Raw genomic sequence first — 12519 nt, forward strand, 5'->3', positions numbered from 1 at the left:
ATGAGAGATAAGCAAAGAACCAATAGAAATGTTCTACATCAGAATTTCACATCTATGCAGCAATCCTGAACCAAAATGACAGAGAAAAGACAAAATGAAATCTGGCCTCAGCAATGGAGAACTGAAATGGATTTGTCTTGTTATTGGGCATCTTATCCTGAGCAGATACTTAAAATATATGTAAGCTCCTAGAACTCAGGAATTGTTTCATTTTTGCTTTCATATCCTTTGCATCCATATTGTGACACAGAAGGCTATTAAAATAAACACGTGTTCATTACAGATCATTACAGAATATTTTATGCAGAAGCATTAAGAGGTTACAACTTTTTCTTATCGTTTTTATTCATTTCTCTATTGGAGGGCAGTTTTCAATTTGGAAGATTATTCCCAGAAGAGTCGATCCCAATGTAAAATTCCAATCATAAACATTATCCTTGAATATTTACCCTTTTACCACACACAACCATTTAATTATCAAATCTACATCTCTTTTATTTTATACATCCTCTCTATTCATATAACCTTCACTGTCTTGCACCTGGATCCATCATATTCCTATTGGTCTCTCCTCTTCAACTTTTTTCTTCAACAACTCTTCCTGTACAACCTACCCCAGACACATACCCAATAGTTAAAGTGATCATCCTAGAGAGCAGTTCTGATTATATAATTCTCAATACATTGTATTAGTCAAATCAAATCAATATCATAATGCTCACTGTATACCAACTCCTATGCTCAAGGCAACAAGTACTAAAACAAGTCCCTACTCTCAAGAAGTTCACATTCTAATGAGGAAACAAAATGCAAAACAACTTTGTAAAAAGACTAACTTTGAAATAATCTTACAGAAAAGGATCCAACATCTTCTTACAGAAGGTTGGATTTTAGAAGAGACTTAAAGGAAGCCAGGAGACAGAAAGGGAAGGGAAGGGAAAACATTTCAGGAATGGAAATTCTCCTGAGAAAAAGCCAATGAAAAGGCACCAATTCAAGAAGTGGAATCACTTGTGAGAAGAACAGCAAGGAGACTATTATCACTGGACTACAGAATACAAGAAATGGAGTAAGGTGTAAGAAAACTTACAAAGGTCAGATATTTCTAGGTAATAAAATAATGACTTAAAAGACAAACATATGATTTTACTTTTTTCCCCATAGGCAACATATAGTTGTTGGAATTTAATGAATAGGAAAATGGCATAGTCATGATGTATGCTCTAGGAAATTATCTTGATAACTATCTGAGTATAGGATGGATTGCAATCAAGAAAGGCTAAAGAGTAGGAAACCAACCAGAACCTCTAGGATCACATAAAAACTCCTCTGTTAAGCATTTAAAGCCCTTCACAACCTGAACCTAACCTACCCTTGCAGCCTTGATATCCCTGTCCTGCATTGGATGATCCAGTCAAACTATATTCCTTACTGCTTGTTATATAGTACATTCCATTTACCATCTTCTTACCTGTGCACTGCATATGCTTCATGCCTAGAATGTATTTCCTCCTTCCCTCTACATTTTAAAAAACTTGTTTCCCTTAAGACTGAACTCAAGAACTACTACTTATATAAAACCTTTCTGGATTTACTCAGCTTCTAATGCCCTTCTTCCCAAAATTGGGTGATTTTTATTTTGTTTATAGTCTGGACACATTTTTGTATGAACAACTCTTCTAAAAGAATACAGGGTAGTTGAGGGCATAGATGCTCCATTTTTTCTAGGTTTCCCCAGAATTTAACACAGAGCTGTGCTGTGTCCTGCTTTCTAGAGCCCCCAAGTTTGGGTGACAAAACATATTGTTGCTTTCTAGAGCCCCCATGCCAGAGTGATTAAAATATCCTGCTTTCTAATGCCCCCAAATTGGGGTGATAAAACATACTGTGCTTTCTAGAGTCCCCACATGGAGGTGATTAAAATATTCTGCTTTCTAGAGCCCCCAAGCTGGGGTGACAAAACTTACCAAGTTTTCTAGTGCTCCCATGCCAGAGTGATTAAAATATGCCATTTAGTGGAGAAGTGATGAGGTGGGACTCCTGAGGATGCTGGGAAAATGGAGTCCCTTTATTCCAAGGACTTTTTTTCCTTTTATACCCTCATACCCTTGTGTAACAAAACCCTGGGCATGTGCCAAGTATATACTGCATACCTGGGACCACATAAATAACTTGTTATTGTATATAGTTTGACACCTGATATTACTCTTCCATGTGGTATCATTCTGCTTCATTCACAACACAGGTTGTCACTGCCCCCTCAGGAAGGTCAAGGGCTCTTAGGGGAGATGGGGAGCAGAAACAGACATTGTTAGCAGGTTCCCTCTGGGCTGAAGGGTCTTATACCTCACCCAGAGTTCCCCCACTGTCTTTGTCTCTCTATAATGCTATGCAACTATTGGGTACTTAATGAATGCTTGCTGAGTGACTGAATGTAACTGAAGTCTTAAAAAGAAAACCCATTTAACTTTAAAACAAATAAAATGGAAACTGATTAATAATATAAAATCATTGTTATGGCATTGCAGAATGTATTGTTTGGTTTTTTACTAAAATTGTTTTGCAATTTCTATCTCCATGCTACATTTTTGCAGAATGAAATAGACATCAGAGAATTATATACCATCTACAAGTAAGATAATAAAGAGAAGCCTGCATTCTTGGTATTTAAAATACTCTGCTAATACATAGGTACTGACCATTTAACTGACAAAGATAATCAAGAACTGATTCTACATGGAATCCAGTTCTAAAATGCAACTAATACAAGACAAACAAATGAAAGAATTAGAATATTGCTCTTCGTGTAAGTGATGTCCACATGTTAATGCTGGTCAGTTTGTTGTTATATGAGTTCAGTAATGTTATCCAGTGATGCTTTGGAGTTAATAACATTGACAGGAGAACTATAACATCTATATTACTTCAAAGATAACCCTACATACAGATCATTGCATTTTTAATATTTTAAAGTAGCTATAAATGGATTAAAACATAGTATAGTTCAGTGGAAAGAGCTCTAGTTTAGGAATGAAGAGTCTCTTCGAAACTTATTACTCATATGAACTTAGTATCAATAGACCTCAGTTTCCTTACTGATAAAGTAAACTAGATGATCTCTAAGTTCTTTAACTCTAGGTAGTAGATTTATGCACCTATAATCCTTTAATTTAATTAAACAGGGGCAATATAGAACTTTATAAGTTGAGACCATAAAAAGATACACATTTAAGATTATTTGAAAATATTTAATTTCTAATTATGAATTATGGTATAAATTAAAAGAAAATTAATTACATTGAAAAACATAATTTAATTTACTTAAACTTGTAATGATATCATTTAAAAATATTTATCCCCTATAGTATAGAGATATATCCTTTCATACTGGAGAGCTCAGTCTTGCCTCCAGACTCCTTCAGTGAGGGGCAAAGATAAGGAAAGAAAAGATAAAAAGAATATGTTCACGTGGAATACTTTGAAACTTATTCACTCGTCCTGTGAACTTATCTTCAAAGATCCCATTAGTATGCATAATAGGGATATTTGCTAGGCAACACTCAATACCATGGAAAAAAGAATTGCTGTCAGATAATTCTGTGGTGAGCATGGGCTATAAAGTTGTACAAAATTCCAAATGTCAAAGCAAGTTAAAAAAAAGATTTTTCTTCTCCTACATGCAGGGTATCTGTAGAAAGCTACAGATAGTGGGGGAAAACTCTGGGTGAAGTATAAGACCCTTCAGCCCAGGCAGAACCTGATGACAATATCTTTGGCTCCCCATCTCCCTTAAGGGCTCTCAGCCTTCCTGAGAAGTCAGCGGGCAGTGACAACCTGTGTTGTAATTAAAGCAGAGTGATACCAAGTGGCAAAGAGGCATCTACATATAATAGCAAGTTGGTTATGTGGTCCCATATGCTCAGTACATAGTTAATGCATGAGCAGTATTGCTAAGATTATATAAGGGTATTAGCTGCTATGATTATATAAGCCTGAGGGAAATTGAAATAAATGGACTCCATGATTGACCATCCACATGAGTCCACCTCATCACTCCTCCTCTTAAGATAAAGGACTTGGGCTAGTACCAAGATCCTCCAGAGAGCTAGTCTGGACACAAGGGATGTCATATATTCAATTGGATATAAAAATGTAAATTAGTACATACATTCAAATTCAAAATGAAATGTCTATAAATACTGATTTTTGCCTTCAAAAGATTTCTCATCTATGCCTTACACTACCACGATGCTGGTACAGGCTCTCATCACCTCAAATCATGACTATTGCAATAGCATGCTGGTAAGTTTTCTGCCTTGAACCCATTCCCACTCTAGTCTAACCTCCATTCAGCTAACAAAATGATCTTCCTAAAATACAGATTTGATTATATCAGTCCACTATTAGGTAACTTATAATAACTCTCTATCACCTCCAGGAACAAATAAAAAAATTCTTTGGCTGACTTTTCAAGCATTTCATACTAAATCTTTCCTACCTTTCCATACTTCTTATATCTTATTCCTCTCCTTATAGTCTACAATCCAGGGACATTGGCTTTTTTACTGTATCTTGAACAAGATATCCATTTTCACAGGCTGTTCAGAATACTCATCCATCTTATCTCCACTACCTGCCTTCCTTAACTTCCTTTAAGCCCCAACTTCTATTTCCCCTTCCTTTTATTTTTAATGTCTTCACATTGTTATTAATATTCTATTTCACTTGTATATATCTTCTTTCTACATAATTCTCTTTGTATCCTCTTCCCCATTAAACTTTGAAAGGCTTGAAAGCAAAGACTATGTTCTGTCTTTTCACCCAGAGTGCTTAGTAGAATGTCTGGCCCATAGTAGGTATTTAATAAATGCTTAGTAGTCAATCTGACTAACTAATGCTAGAGATTCAAAATAACTTTATATTTCAGTGATTAGGAATCACACCTGTGATTTCATTGTTAGAGGGAATATGAAATCATGTTTTCTACAACATATAAGCTTAGAGTATTGGTAGATCACTGAAAGATTAAGCAGCTTGCCAAATTTTACACAGCCAATATATGGCAAAGGCAGGACTTGATGCCAAGTACCCCTATCTACTCTTTTCCACTGTCTTTGAAAATGGCATATTATTATTATCTGAAGGAATATAAAATCATGGAAATTTTTTTCTATTATATTCATGTCTGGTTGGTAAAAATACATTGAGAGAAGAAATTGTTATTCACTAACATATGAGTCTGTGTGAAGTGAAATCAGAGAATTCAAATATTAATGTTGGGTGACATTTTCCATATGTTAACTAGAATGGTTCTTCTTTGAAGTAGAAATAGGGAAAAATAGACCTAAGATGTTACTCAAATTTTAAGCTGAACCATTATTATTTTTTTTAATTGAAGAAAGTGCTCCAGAGAGAGGTGATTTACCTACCAATATTAAACATATAATCTATAAAATTCTGACAAAGTCACTACAAAGCCCTAGGGAATGAAAACTAGATGCTGATCCACAGCAGATTTAAATCAAGAAATATATACATGTGTATATGTGTGTGTATATATATATATATTAAACATTTCAGGAATCTTGATGAAATAATAATTTCAGTCATTTACTTCACTTTCTTTTAAGTTAATTGCTTCTTTTCAAAATGTATGTTTTTCTGAAACTTCTCACAGCGGTTGTTGAAAAAACCACTGAATCCTTAAGGAAAAAAATACAAAAACAAAAGCAAAAAAATCTCTAAACCACACAAATGTAAACAGAAAAACAAAACTAATCCTCATTTTTCCAATTACTAAACAGTTCCTTGCTAGGGGAAGAAGTTAAAAAGAAAAAAGTTTATAAAAACTCTTTGGATTAAAAAAAATTAGAAGAGTACAAACATAACTAAAATATATTAAAATGCAGTTTGTAAAAATAAATATCAGCATCTTATTGGGCTTCATCAGGATATAGTTAATTCAAATATTTAACATTAATATATTCCAACTGATTGATATAAATATCATTATCTCAAAAAATTGTCATTTTCAGCCACTAGATAGTTTGACTTTTTTCTTTGGTTAGTTCAGTGTAACTACTCCCTAATTAGACCCACAAGTCATCAGTATTTAAGCCATATTCTCTCCTTATATAAAAGAAACAAAATCTTCTGAAGTTTATTAAGTTATATATGTGCTTTTTGGTCCTTTGTTTTTAGGAATGATGCTTATAATCAAATGCATAATTCCATTGTTTGCTTATGGAGAAGGTAGTATAACTGAGAATGTATTTACTTGTAAGAGAAGTACATGACTATTAAAATGATTTTTCTAACAAATTTTCCAAGTGGTATGCTGGAGTCAGCTCAAGAAAAATGATTATTAAATTTTCAGCATGAGCATTTACCACTCAGAAACTGGCAAATGCTATAAATCAGGATTTGATTTATTGTCTAGGCTTAAGAATATGATAAAGAAAATTTTAATATAATGGATTAAACTGCATTAATGCTTTACATATATGTGTATATGTGTACATATATATATGTTCACATATGTACACATGTGTGCATAATCTGATATTATTGTTTCTGGAGAGCAAATTGTCAAAAATGTATCCATGTACCACCATATAGCATCTTCAAAAAATGTATTTAATAAAAACAAATAATAATATTGATAATGAGCAGTCAGCCTACAGACTATTGAAGGATGTATGTTGCTGCTGCTAGTATATTGTTTGTTATTAAAATAGAATTAATTCTTCCTGAAATATAAAGAATAGATCTATTCTGCTGTCAGGACAAGTTGCCAACTATATCCCAAAGGCTTGGTGCAAAAAGAAAACAAATGTTTCACGCCAGTCAACTTGGGAGGGGATATAAAATGTTGGGAATGCTGCTTCTTTGGAAAAGTTCATTGAATTAGTGGCCTAAAAGAGCAACTAATTGTCCTTAGCTGCCAAACAAATCCCTGAAAATCAGCTGAAGCTGATCAACTTTAGCCAAGCAAACATGTTTTTAAAACACTGCCTCACCACATGCAAAGAGAGTTTTTGAAGATATGTATACTAGGCCTATACTGAAAATAATGGGCATTTTTTGAGAGTTTCTCACAAATAGAAAAGTTTGATGAGGGGGGATGTCAATGTCAGCCGCTCTTTTGAAAGAAATGTAAAAGCACTATTACATGATACTCACTGGCCTAAGAGCTAAAGAATGTTTTCCTCTGATGATTCAAACAAACTTTTCTGTTTGGAAATGCTTTTAGGAAAATAATATTTGCTATTGAGATCTCTCTCCAGGCTATTAAAACATGATCAAGTAACTACTTCTTGGAACATCAATTTAATTTTGCTTAGATGTGTCCAATTGCAAAGACCAAAGATAGTATTTAGAAGTCAGGTCAAAGGCTTAGTGATGGAGAGAATATTAATACCAGGGGAAGAAGCATTAAGTAATTTGAATTCTTGAAATAATCACTCCAGGCTCAATAGTTTATAGAGAAAACAGTGAAAGAAGCCCTTCTTTCAAAACTTAACCTTATTAATTTTCCTACATCTCTTAATAGGCCCACCACCCTCCCAACCACCCACGTTCAAAACCTTGACATGATATTTAATTGTTTTTCCCTCATTTTTCACATCCATTCAATTGCCAAGATCTAATAGTACAATCTCTTAAGTATCTTTCACATCTCTTCCCCAAATCTTCACTCAGATAACAATCACACAATTCAGGCCCTTATCATCTCTCTCTTGGATTTTTGTAAAAGTCTCTTAACCTAGTCCCCCTAGATAGCTACTATCTTTTAACTGCTTCAATTTAACATTCATATTGCTTCCATCTCCTAAAATGCATCTGATTGCATCATTTCTCTTCTTAATAATTTCCCTAGGTCCTCTATTGCCTATAATTAAAACGTGAACTCAAATTAGCATCCAAGGTTCTATACAATGTGGCTCCAACCAATATTTTTCATCCTTGTTTTAAACTACTTTTCTTCTCACACACACTGTGTTCCAGCCCAATTGGACTGATTACTTACTATTTCCCAGTGTTATCCTATCCACTCCTGCCTTTGTGCCTGTGATCACGTTGTCTCCATTGTCTAGAAAGGAATCCACTATTTTCAGATTTTTGAAATTTGTACCTGAAATTTCATAAATTCCAAAATCCATCTTAAGTGCCACCTTCTCTGCAAAATTCCTAGCTAGCAGAGATAGTTCTAAGCATTCATATTAATTTGTTTTGGCTTCTCTTTTGAATTTCTCATGCTTTAGCTTTTTTTATTATAATTATCTGCATGACTCTCTCTCCTGATAAACTTCATACTCCTTAATGAAAGGAATTGTCCTTGTAATTTTATAAATGTCCTTTAGATATTAAACATTTAGCAAAATGCTTTCTACATTGTATTTAATTGTTCTTATATGAAACATTAGACAATTGTCCTAGATAAATGACATGGGAGTGATTGGATTTGCAAAGGCTCTACTAATAAAGCACTAGCTCAAAAAAAACAAAAAAACAAACAAAAAAACAATCTTCTGCCATGCTGGAAAGGTGTTAAGTATGGACCTGGCAAAAGAAATGTTTTCTTTACAAAGAGCAGATAAGTTATTTGTGATGAGGCCCAGCAGTACAAAAATGGTCCTGTGCCCCTTTCTGCTTCTGTGACAGTGGCAGAATGACAGAAAAGAAAACAAATGTTAAGAATCATATTTTGATGACTGAATATAAACATGAATTGAGGAGATGACATTTTAAATGTGAAATTCTTTGACCAACATAAAGATCTGCATTTGGAGAAACTGATTTGTATCAATCTTTGTACCTTGTTACAGTTAATTACAGCAAGCATTTATATAACTTTTTTTTAGATTTTTCAAAATAATTTACAGTTATTATTTCATCATCACAACAACTCTGGCTGGTATGTGTATGCATTTTACAGATTAAGTAACTGAAAGAGAGAGGTTGAATGACTTGCCTAAGATTATGTAACCAGTAAAATTTTGAGCTAATATATGATTTTATATTTCTCTGACTCCAGATATAGTGCTCTATTTAAATGAAACAAGACTTATGGAAGTTGGAGTTAAATGCAAAGGCAGCTCATTGATTCTCTTTAGAAAAGCAAATAAAATAGTTGGTAGATTTCTTATTAGATGTTCAAAGACAATAATAAATATTTTTAATTGAGATGATATCTCAAACTGAGTTATTTGATTATCTCAGTGGAAGATTCACGGTGTGTGTTTGCAAAAAAAAAAATATTTCTATGAAAATAGTTATAGGTTATACACTACTATCTACAGCAGAGATTAAGAGGCAGAGCGATTTCTTTGAAGACCTAAATAGCACCTTCCAAATTAAGTCAACATATGTCTTCATGCTTGATGAATTTTAACATAGAAAGCTAGATGCTAGAAATATTCTGCAAACAATGGATTGGAACTAAGGGAGAATTCTGTTTTTTTTTTTTTTTTTTTTTTTTTTGGTCCAGAGTCACACAGTTAGTAAATGTAAAGTGTCTGAGGCCAATTTGAACTCAGGTTCTTCCTTGACTCCAGGGCCTGTACTCTATCCACTGTGCATCTAGTCACCCCTGGATTGGGACTAACGAATAATAAATGGTAAAGGTTTATTATTTACATAGAAAATTCATACCAACTAATCATGTCTAAATGATAAATAGTTATAAAATGTCATACCAGTCTCCCTCCCACCAATGTCATTTACATCTGTATCAAAAAATAATTTGTGCTTGTTGAGCTAGTTCATTGCTATGAGGATAGTTCTCTGATAAGGGTTACTCATGTTTGTGATTCTCAACCTGAGTCACTGTTAGCTTCATAAAGTAAGCCACTCAAACCAGCTAAGGAGACTTTATAAGAATTGAAGTCAATTCTACTCCCTTTCCATCCAGAAAATTGCAGATTACTCCATAGGTCACTGGGCAAATGCTTGATTGTCTTATGAGAATAGTCTAACTCTGGCTTCCAGCCATAGCATACCAAAAAAAAAAAAAAAAAAAAGTTTGATCTTTCTCAGTAGTAATTCCTAGAGAAATCCAGGACAGTGGTGAAACTTTTCTCTTATGAGCTTTACTAGTAACCTCCTGGTACCAAAGGGCAGAATAGAGCTTCATTATAAATTTAAAATGCCTCTCACTATAAACTGACATGGGAGAGTAGTAACAGCTTCTAATGCACAAACCTCAAATTGCTTGCACGTTTGCTTTGGATTTGAAGCCAAGATTCATATCTGAATTGTTCACTGGATTCTATCCAAACTAATATGAAAAGCTCAAGAGACAAGACTGTCTTTAAAAAAATCTTCAGAACTATTAGTTCATTATTATATTGTATTTGTATAATATATTTGCTTTGATAGGGCTTCTCAATATGTTCTCATTCACTTGCAGGTCAGCATGAGCATGAGGACATATGACTAATTTTCTATTTCTCTGAGTGAGAATACAAGTAGACAACTGGTTCCTGTCCTTTGTTGAATTATAAAATGCAAAAATGTAATCAACTTACATCAAATATGAAAATTTCATGAACTCACCTCTTTTTATCATATAGAACAAAGTAAATTTTTTTAAATAAATATTTTATTGATTCGTAGTTTTTACATCAAAATTTTAGTATTGGTCTAAAAATTAAAGATGCTGCACTTTTTATAAATGGTACAATTTACCTTAAAAAGGAGGCATGGCAACTCTGGAGGGGAAAAAAAAAATCTCTCAATTACCTAGACACCTGCCTTTTTGAAAGTTTCTCTAAAGAATTCTAGATTTGAAAGTAGATAGAGGTGAAGGGCCCATCAAAACAAAATCTTTGGCAGTGAAAAAACATTCAGTGAGAACTCAGCAACGTTGATAACTTGACAGTGTCCATTAAAAAAAACCAGCCTTCCCAGACAAAAAGGAATGGAGCATGAGAAAAGTGATGGGACACAGAAGAGAAAAAGAAAGGAAAGCAGGGAGGAGGAGAAGAAAGAAAGAAAGAAAACAGCCATGAAGATCAGCAGCAGCCCTGTACAGGTGGTGGCAATTAGAAGCCACAATGCCAACAACAATCAGAAACATGTTGAAAGGAGAGAAGAAAGCCAGAGGTAAAGAGACAAAAAATAGAAAAGCTCTGCTTACAGCCTGAGGGGAGAGGAGAGGCTAGACAAGTATTTATCTATGCTTTAGCAGTCTGAAAAGGTCAGTCCTTTGACATGCTAGAGGCACATTAGACATGGAACAGTGATTCAATTGCTAGATAATTGTAGGGCTCACCCTGGGGGAACAAGGTTTGCATCTGGTAAAATGTTCACCATCTTTAATGATAATAACTGACATTTATATAGTCTTTTAAGGTTTGCAAAGCACTTTGGCCACCTTATCCTTATTGAGTCTCACCCCAATTCTATAATATTGATCCCTTTCCCAGATGAGGAAACTGACATGCAGAGAAATCAAGTGAATTATGCTTGGTCACATAGCTAAGAGGTATCACAGACAAGGGTTGAATTCAAGTACTTTGACTCAAAGTCTAGCCCGTAACATTGTGCTGTTACTTCTTGATTGATTTTAGAGACTACAGAAAGAGCACTGACACTTGTTAGAAGTGGAGAATCTCAGCTACTAACTAGTTGTAACTACTAACTAGATTAACTAGTTGTAAAATCTTGAGCAAATAACCAAACAACATTACACCTCAGTATTCTCATCTGCAAAAAAGACAACAGTAATGCTTACTATACCTGCCTCATGTAATTGTTGTAAGGAAACTGCTTTGTAAGTGTTTTATAATTAGAATAGGGGAATATATCAATGTAATATTTAGAATATGAAATGTTGTAAAAGAGATTTACCTAGATAGCTGATTCATCAATGAAGCCATTATATAGTACATATTTTGGTCAAATAACTATCAAAATAGTTTTAATGTTGCGTGAGTCTATTAAAATCAAACATTAAGAAGAACTTTAAGAAAATCACGGCCTGGTGTCATATCTATAAAAAATGTCATTTTCTTCTGATAAGGAATTTATAGGCATTGGAATAAACTTTTTTCTAAAGTACCCTAGAACAAATTCAAGAAACTACAAATGTGGAGGTCTGTTGGGTCAGTAGAGGTCATCTGTCTTAATACCTAAGTGAAAGAGGAAGCTGGCCTACAAAGTCTTAGACAAGTTATCCAACTTGTGCTAGAATCTCTCCAATGATAGGGAGCTTATGATCTTACAAGGCAGTGTATTCCATTTTAATACTGCTTTAATTGTTAAGAAGTTCTCTCTTATCTTGAGTCAAAATCTGCTCTCATGTTAAAACTTCCATCTACTGGACTTCTACCCTCTGAAAATAAGCAGAACATGTCTAATGCTACTTCTAGAGAACATGATAATGTTTCAAGCATTTCCAGTCACATATATATATATATATATATATATATATATATATATGTATATATGTGTGTGTGTGTGTGTGTGTGTGTGTGTGTGTGTGTATGTATATTTCCTAATGAGACTTTTTTCTGA

General features: G+C 33.8%; 1 protein-coding gene across 2 annotated transcripts in view; it reads right to left on the reverse strand.

Moving 5' to 3' along the window:
• Window positions 1–12519, reverse strand: part of HGF (hepatocyte growth factor) — a 105960-nt gene that overhangs the window by 38145 nt on the left and 55296 nt on the right. The gene's annotated exons all lie outside the window — the stretch shown is intronic.

This window comes from Antechinus flavipes, chromosome 5, assembly GCF_016432865.1.
Source record: "Antechinus flavipes isolate AdamAnt ecotype Samford, QLD, Australia chromosome 5, AdamAnt_v2, whole genome shotgun sequence".
Taxonomy (NCBI): domain Eukaryota; kingdom Metazoa; phylum Chordata; class Mammalia; order Dasyuromorphia; family Dasyuridae; genus Antechinus; species Antechinus flavipes.